At 36.3% G+C, this 9,582-nt stretch overlaps 1 long non-coding RNA gene across 2 annotated transcripts; it reads left to right on the forward strand.

Annotated features, from left to right (window-relative positions):
• The first annotated feature begins 928 nt into the window (after positions 1-928).
• On the forward strand, positions 929-3,713 carry LOC131013990 (uncharacterized). 2 transcript variants are annotated; one of them, XR_009097934.1, is made up of 5 exons: positions 929-1,260; positions 2,032-2,101; positions 2,381-2,667; positions 2,886-2,998; positions 3,382-3,713. It is a non-coding gene; the product is annotated as an uncharacterized LOC131013990 (long non-coding RNA). The 2 variants fall into 2 exon arrangements; XR_009097933.1 differs by having other exon boundaries at positions 930-1,260; positions 2,886-2,993.
• The last annotated feature ends 5,869 nt before the right edge of the window (positions 3,714-9,582 follow it).

Raw genomic sequence — 9,582 nt, forward strand, 5'->3', positions numbered from 1 at the left:
CGTTGTGCAATTAATGCCTTGAATTTTGCAATTAATGCCCCCGTCATGCAATTTATACCTTGAGTTGTGCAATTAGTGCCATCGTCGTGCAATTTATGCCTTGAATTGTGCAATTAATGCCCTCGTCGTGCAATTTATGCCTTGAATTGTGCAATTAATGCCCTCGTCGTGCAATTTATGCCTTGAATTGTGCAGTTAATGTCCTCCTCGTGCAATTTATGCCTTGAATTGTGCAGTTAATGCCCTCGTCGTGCAATTTATGCCTTGAATTGTGCAATTAATGCCCTCGTCGTGCAATTTATACCTTGAATTGTGCAATTAATGCCCTCATCGTGCAATTTATGCCTTGAATTGTGCAATTAATGCCCTCGTCGTGCAATTAATGCCTTGAATTGTGCAATTAATGCCCTCGTCGTGCAATTTATGCCTTGAATTGTGCAATTAATGCCCTCGTCTGCGCCGTCTCTATGACCTGTGTTGAAAATCATGCTGAAGAAAATACAAGAGGCGAATTTTCCCTAAAACAATAGATCTTTATTGATGATGACCATGGCCCCAGACTTCATTAAAACCCTTGTGGGGAAAAAGAGTATCTGGTCTACATAACGACAGAACATATTTGAGGTTCACACATAGAATTTCTTGAGATGGTTGATATTCCACGGCCTTGTGAGAGATATCCCCTCTTCACTACTAGTAAAATGACCTATTACTACATTTAATTCATTACACTTTATAAAAATTGTCATTTTAGATAGTCAATCAATACACTAATCTTTGACTACATTTATATCAAACATTAATACTACATTTTAAAATAAATGTCACAATGAGATGCATTTACTGACACTTTTATCAAGTGTCTTATAGTTTTATTAGATTGTTTTTTTCTTAGACGAGTTTTATTAGAATTAGAATGTAGTCTATCATATTCCTTTGGTTCATATTGGAAAATGGAAAATGGAAAATGGAAAAAGAAAATAACGAAATATTACATTGCTCCAACTGCCTCTAAGTTCTTTCTTTTCCCATGCCCAGAAAAACCCTAGGCTAAATCCCCAAATCCACAACGAGAAAGCTTTCATCTTCGATTTCGCGCTGCCGCGGATGAGAAACCACATTTTTTCGCTGCCGATTCTTGCTTAGAATGGTTTATATCTATTTATCTTTCGCCTCATTTTTATTTCTTTCTCCACCGCAATTTCGCGCTGCCGCAGATGAGAAGCCACAATTTTTCGGTGTCGATTTTTGCTTTGAATGGTTTATTTCTATTTCTCTTTCGTCTCATTTTTATTTCTTTCTCCGCCTTTTGTTTATTTTTCATGTTTGATTCCTTAGAGATAGATCTACTATAAAATTTCCTTCAAAAATGAAGGATTATTGTCGTTCTTACTATTGATATGTATATGGTTCTTACCTGTAGAGCTTGGGTTATTTTTGACACATATACACTTGGATTTGTTCCACATTCTGCTCATGCTTTGTTTAATTGTTTTACCTAATCACAGTTTTGTGGGGATGAAATGTGTGGCTAGAGTAGGATTGGAGAATTGTGATTAGGGTATAGCAGCAATACGGAATAGGTAAAATTTATGTTTGGATGGTGGGTTTCAAAACATAGAAATTAGAAACTTCAAGGATATCTTTGTGTGATATGGTTAGGGGTCAGGGCTAGTGTTCTTTAGCTCATTATTTTTCTGGATCTCTGATCTCTTTGAACTTAGTTTTCTTTTTTATGAACAAAACTTATTCTTTGTTTCTTACTTAGTTATTCCCAAAAATAAAAGTGCTTAGTTTGTATGATTTGTAATGAGCTATGTAAAAGTGAATGAATCAAAGACACTAGAGAAAAGATATTATACAAGTACAAAGACTCCTATACATATAGAGTGTAGTAGAGACTGCTCCCGTGTATATAGAATGTAGTAGTGCCTATAGTGTTATCATGACTACATACTCAGTATTTGCGGCATCAATTTCTGAACATGAGCTAGATTCTTATTTGACTAATATCCAAATCTATGTTGTCAGGCTGAGCTGTTAATAATTATACTAAGGAGACTTCCAGAAGATATCACTATACACAATGAGGATTTAGAAGGTCAGTCATCAGTATGATCAAAGGGTTCTATCTAGATTATGATTTTTTTATTTTATTTTTTAACCCTTTGCTCAAAGTTTTTCCTTTAGCTCTTGAATTCTATTCCATTATATGAGTTGGAAGTGCAAATTTATTATGCTAATGCTACAAAATGTATTGTTCTGCTAGAAACAAATTGTGTCTAATTTAACATTGAGAAGAAGATTTGGGATGCCAAACCGACAATTTATATTTGTATTGCTAGAGCAGCATTGTGCTAATGAAATATTGTTCAAACAGAACTTGCCTTGCTCCACTCGAGAGGCTGAAGTTGGAGTATATAGTTTATGGCGAGAAGTGGGACTTGTACATGCTCATCAAAAGAATAGCAACACAAGGCTTGACAGGCTTTTAGAAGGGAATTTGTTTAACATACTGCGTACTGCACCTTTCAAGGCAATTAATTTTTGTGCTTATGATACACATAGGAAGCAGCTTCTAAAATTATTCGGAAATGAGGAAACCACGAATTCTGAGATATTGATTGCGGGTGTTGCAGCTGGTATCATGCTTTGCCCCTGGATACTGTGAGTAGCAATCCACAAACTGCTCTAGTAATGTGGTTTTAATTATTCGGGTCATTAATTCTGTCACAAGTTGAAACACTCCTCTTTGCTAAGCCACTTTGTTTCTACAGGAGTTCTTCTGAGTGTCCTTGAAGCAAAATGATTGCAGAAATAAGTTTAGTTTTTTGCTCACAACTTTTTATTTGTGGAATCCATCATTTTGTTGTTGGTAAACACAGGTCTTTCAAGAAATTTGAACTACATACTCGTGTATATTTGGTGCGAAATGGATTGAAAGGACAGGCTAGGAAGAACGAACTTGGAACGAAAGACTTGGACAATGCAAGGTGAGGTAATGTGTTTCAAGTTTCAAATATTTTTCTTTTCAGTCATTTATCGGCGCCTCCGTCCCAGTTACTATAGTAAATGAAGAAGGTAAGATTTTTAGGTGATATTTTGCAATATAGATAATAATATAATGATATGCACTATTTCATTGAAGTAATAACATTCAAATAACTTCGTCCTTATTTTAAATCATGAGATGGCAAGGCCTGCTTGTAGCTTTATATTAATCTATAGTGATAAACTCCAGCTATTTGTTGAAGTGTCTGAACGACCATTAACTTATTTTCTTGATGGATAACTTTGAATGACAACAGAAGTGTGTGTGGTTGACCTTAAAACTAAAACTGTTTGATGGATCACTTGTTTTCTTGTTTTCTTGTTTTCTAGCATCAAAGTGTGCGGTTGACCTTGAAACTGGAGAGGACATGCAACAAGACAATGAGGAAACTCCTTATTTTTTGTGACGCGCTTAAATGGTGCAAATGCTCTCCGACTGCCAAAACAAACAATCCATATTTGCTAATGTTTCGGTCTATCTGTAATTTTTTGTTAGCAATAGCACTATTGTCATTCTTAAATTTTGTATTGTACCTTCATTGTTCAATTGCTTTGCTGCTTCAAATTTTGAGTAGTTGGTGTAAATGTTGCAAGGATGCCTAATGTGTGTAGCCACTATTTTTTGGGAATTTCATATTTCTGTATTTACATTGTTTGGATGATTGTTGATAGTTTAATATTAATTCCGTGCCTTTATCTTAATATATTTTAAAAAAATTGTATTGAAAACTATAGTAATAATAAACTTAATGTGTAGCACATTGGAAGTGAAAATGTAATTACATATATTTAAAGGAAGAAAACATTAATTATAAATATTTGAAGGATGAAAATCTAATTTACAAAATTTGTTGGAGGAAAATATAAATTAAAGACATTAAAACGTAATTATAAATATTTAGGACACTTTCTAGTGACATTACACGTGACTTTTCATGACACTTTTAAGTGAAGTAATAGAGGTTCTATCCTTACATGTAACCTATTATTACATTTTCTAATATGACACCTGTGCTAGGTGCCATTATAACTAAAGTGTAGCAATAACAGATTTTTGGTGGCGTTTTCAAGTGTCATGATTTGCTGATTTTCTAGTAGTGCTTGTTCAGACAAGTGATAGGCTCCGCCTCCTAAGACTTCAGTGATAATATAAGGTCCTTCCCAAGTAGCTTCAAATTTCCCGATGGCTTTTAGAGCATCTGCGCGCTTCAGTACTAGGTCCCCTTTCTGGAGTCGGCGCTGCTTGACTTTCCTGTCGTACCCTGCTTTGACAATACTCTTATACTTAGCTGCTTTGATTTGGGCCTCTTCTCTGTTTAAGTCTATCAGGTCCAGTTCGAGTCTGCGCAGTTCTGCATTCTGCGCTGGATCATATGTACAAATTCGATGTGACTCTAACCTTACTTCTGCAGGTATGACCGCGTTTGAACCATAAACCAAGGTGAACGGGGCTTCACCTGTAGCTGTTTTTGGGCTGGTGCGCAATGCCCACAAAATCGTATCCAACTCTTCTGCCCACCGTCCTCTGCTCCTTTCCAATCTTTTCTTGATGCCCTCGCAGATAGTGCGATTAGCCAGCTCTACTTGACCATTGGCTTGTGGATGAGCCACTGAGACAAATCTTTGGTTGATGTCCATTCTTGAACAGAAATCCTCGATTTTTTGGCTAGTGAATTGGGCTCCGTTGTCTGATATTAAAACTCTAGGCACCCCGTACCTGCAATAAATGTTCTTCCAGATGAATTTTTCGATGGTGGCCTCATCAACCCTTGTTACGGCCTCTGCCTCTACCCATTTCGAGAAATAGTCCACCACCACTATCAAGAAGCACTTTCCGCCGGGCGCTGTCGGCAGCTTGCCTACAATATCAATTCCCCATTTGTCGAAAGGATGTGCCGAGTACATTATCCCCATTTTCTCTCCTGGGGTGTTAATTCTTGGCGCGTGTCTTTGGCAAGATCCACATTTCTTTACATAGGCTTTAGTGTCTTTATCGATGCCGGGCCAATAGAACCCCGCTCTGATGATTTTCCTGGTCAGGTCCTTGTATCCCGCGTGGTTCCCGCAGCAGCCCTGATGAATCTCTTTTAAAGCAAACTATGCCTCCTCTGGTGACAAACATTTAAGGAACGGCTGTGTGAAAGATCTTTTGTAAAGTTGGTCACTGATCAGACAGAAATTCTCATATTTAGCATACTTTGCGGTGTCTCCATCCATTCTTTCCCCTGTTCGTAAAAAATGAATAATTGGAGCTCTCCAATCATTTCCGACTTCGACCGCGCAGACTTGGACCTCTGAACCCTTCTTTGGCTCGAACAGGAGTGTAATTTCATCGTTCCATGATTGCTCGACGGCGCTGGCCATCCTCGCTAAAAGATCAGCTTTTCGGTTTTCCTCTTAGGGAACTTGTACTATTTCCAATTCTTCAAATTTTTTCTTAATCTGCTGCAACTGATCATAATAGGCTCTCATCCTATCATCGCGGACTTCGCATTCACCCCTCAATTGCTGGGCTACTAGTTGAGAATCGGTTTTGATGATGGCTGTGTCTGCTCTGAGCTCCTTCAGGATGTGGGCGGCCCTTATCACTGCCTCATACTCTGTCTCATTATTTGACAATTTGTCCTCGAATTTGATCGCAAACTGGTAAGTTCCATCTTCCGGTGATTCGATGTATATTCCGACTCCACACCCCTCCTTGGTGACGGAGCCATCGATGTCGCAGCCCGAAAACCCGACGCTAGTAATAGCGGGGTACGAGTATCGATACGACTATTTTTAAAAGAATAAAAGATAAGAAGAATAGGTCGAACATCAAGCGGAAGCTCGCATCAAAGCATGCTAAGGAAAATCATCATAAATGAACCCAAGGGTAAAATCGTCAACGTCGTTATAACTTTTTAATTATCAGGAATTTCACGATCAAAAACAAAATGGGTATAGCTCATTTTTCATAAGGAAGAATAATATGCAGAGTATCGCAGCAAAAGGCGAACCGATTATATGTATGAAGACACATAACCGTGAGTGTATTGCTTGGTTTCAAAAGAAAACTAAGTATCTCAAACATCAAACTCTATTTAACATAAAGGCAATATTAAATATGATCAAAACGATTGAAACGTTCCCCCACCAGCACCAGACCAATCTCACTCCTCGCTTAGCCTGCACATTTAGAAATACATGCAGGGCGTGAGTACATAATACTCAGTGGGCAAACGCCGAAAAACAAGAAAGGTGCTCTTAGAGCTATAGGTTTGAAACTTGCCATATCTCAGCAATACACAGAAATAAAGTTAGCGTAAATGAATCTGTGCATGCAGTTTTCATAATCATGATATCATAAAGAAATGACTGCAGTCAAAGATCTCAACATGTATGCACCACATCTACAACTCGTTATTATCAAAGGTACTGAGAAGTAGGCCTCCCTCTCAAGTACCGTGACCGGCCGACCCGAAGACGGCTCACAGTCACCTCTGTGCACAAAATCCTGCTTGTGACAGGACCGAATTCGTCTCAGTAGGGGGTAACACACAAGTCATTATCAACAAAAAAAATCGGCAAGTCAAACAGTTCTCAAACATTATTTATCTCAAAACATTTAATCAACTCATAATATCATCAAATCATTTAGAAAGTTCGGATAATATATTTATACTCAAAATATTGCCCACCTGAAGTCCTTCGCTAATCCTGGAAAGAAATCAGGCAACTTACTTCTTCGTCTCGCTCGGGCCTTCATATGTCATCATCACATCGTCATCGTCATCGAAGGTTCATGTGATAAAACAAACCTTAGTCAGAACTCAATTTCTAAATCCAAACTCATCTTAATTATAACTTCTCACTCAACGTCTGTTTACCCATTAAAACTCAATCCCTAGGTATACTCGGCTTCTAAGGATTCACACGTCCTATTTTCGACTTAACTCTCGACTCGGCTCAAACTCATAGCAATCAAGCACTTAAACAAGTATAAACACTTAAGCATATGAAAAACACACATAGACAAGTCAAAAATAAACTTCACTCTGCACTGACTCAACTTTAAAACCTCACCAGACTCTGTACAGAACTTTCCTGGGGTCGTAACTTATACCAAAAGAAACCTCTTTGAGTCTAGTTTCATTTAAAAAAAAGTAGGATAAAAAACTCCAATTATTTTAGGAGATATGACTGTTTTACTACAGTCTACCATATTCGGCAGTTTTTAGCAACCGAAAAGTTTGATTTTTGAAAAATAGTAAACGTTGTCAAAAAGGTCTGAAATTTGGTGGGTACTTAGCTAAGACACTCAGGTCTCAACCATAAAAATTTGGGTTCCATAATGCTAAGGAAAGCTACTGGAAACGATGACTCTATTGGCTACTCACCGAACAATTCGGCAGAACGTAGCAGTTTTAGTTTTACATTTTATAAAAATAGCAAACGAAGTCCAAATGACTTGCAATTTTACCGGTATGCTCAAGACTCTCAAATCTAATTACCATAAAATTTTCATGGTGTTTGGGTATCAAAAACCCCTCGAAAACAGTAGGTCAGTGCGTCGTGAAAAACGACTCCGAAACATACACACAAGAAAACATGCTCAACTCAACATTTCATACAAAGCAAACTCATCAAAGCTCATTTTAAGCACTTATAGCACTTAAAAACATTCAAATACAACAAAATACTCATAATACTCAATCTCGACTCTTTTCTTTCATCATCAACTCAAATCTCATAGAAAACACTTCAACGAACGCATCAAACAAATTCTCTTTTCAATTTCATGCTCGAAAATTACTCAAATACTCAAATATGATCTTTTACATCATATAACTCATTATTCACATATTCATTCTCTTTTTATCATGTAAACTATATTTTAATGAAAATCCATGTATCAACATAAAACTCTCAACAAAACATGGATAAAGTTCACATAATGATCATAGAGCAATTTGATCTCATTTTATCAAGCATCAAACTCACATCATACAAGAACTCAAAACTCATACAAACTAAACTAAGCCAAAATTTTATTTAGCCTACAATAGACTTAATCAAATGTACAAAGACACTACTATCATGCTTAAAAACATATATCTTAAGCAAAAACACTTAAATAACACATAGACCAAAAAGTCCTAATTTTTACTACACTAACTCTTTGAAATTTTATAAACACCTATGAATCTTTAATCCATTCATAGATCTATCAATCTTAACCAATTTATCTCACATATAAACCATCAATTTACAAATTAGAGCATGAATACACATATCCCTAATTTTATTAAACTAACTCATATCAAAATCATCAATTGACATCATATACTCAATTTACTCCATCAATCATCATCATATACATCTCATAGACTCATCTTCATCATCAATTCATAATTTTAATCATCAACTCAAAAGTTCCCAATTTTGGGTAAACTAAACTCCATCGAACTTTCACATCTCAAGGCACATACTTCACAACATACATCAATCATCAACACACATCATGTAAATCGCATTTTTCACCCCAAATCAAGAAAAGAAAAGGGAAAATTTTTGAAGGGGTGACGACCCACTTTTTTCGAAAATTAAGGAAATAGGGAGGGGGTGATTTTCTTGCTTCAATCTTTCAAGAATACACACAAACAACATCCTTCAAGCAAGATTCATGGAAAAACATGGTCACTTACCCAAATTCTTACCAAAGTTCACACTTTCTCACTCTAACTTTGGAGTTCTTCTTCAAGGATTCTCTTGATTATAAGTGGCTAGAATGTGTTTATGGAATATTTTAGAGTGGTTTGAGGTGTTTGGTAATTTTTTTGGAAGCTTCGAAGGTTTTCATCAATGGAGGAAAATGGTGGAAATGAGAGATGAAGGAGATGAGTGTGTGTGTTGGGCGAAAATTGTGAGTGAGGGAGAGAGGTGAGTTGGTCGAAAATTTCAAGTGAGGGAGAGAGAATTGGCTTTACAAGATTTAATTTGATCTTGTGTATCTTTAAAGAGATTTGAGATCTTAGGGAATATTTGGCAATTAAAGCATGATCTCTCTCACTCTAATCTCTCTCTCACTCTAATCTCTACACTCTCAATCTCTACTCTCTCAATAATACACTCTCAATCTCTACTCTCTCAATCTCTACACTTAGTAATTTGAGGCATATAACATATGGTAGAGAAATTAAAATAAAGTGTGAGAAGGGTGATTAAATAAAATCACAATAACTATGGAAATGTCACTCATTAATAAGGTACCATAATATAATTATTCATGTGACCAAAATAATAATTATAGCACTATTATTAGTGCACTCACTCAATTATAATATTCCTCTTCGTAGGAAAAATAATTTAAAAAATATTATGCTTGGAAAAATTTTCATAAACCGGCATCATTCGATTTCTCGATAAAAATTAAACCACACTTGCTTTGGAAACTTAATCAAAATTCCAAATGCTAAAGTCTCAAATAAAAATCATAATAACTTGGTCATAATGACACACGTAACAGAAATCACATAATCAATCAGTCACGTA

The sequence above is a fragment of the Salvia miltiorrhiza genome, chromosome 3, assembly GCF_028751815.1.
Source record: "Salvia miltiorrhiza cultivar Shanhuang (shh) chromosome 3, IMPLAD_Smil_shh, whole genome shotgun sequence".
NCBI lineage: Eukaryota > Viridiplantae > Streptophyta > Magnoliopsida > Lamiales > Lamiaceae > Salvia > Salvia miltiorrhiza.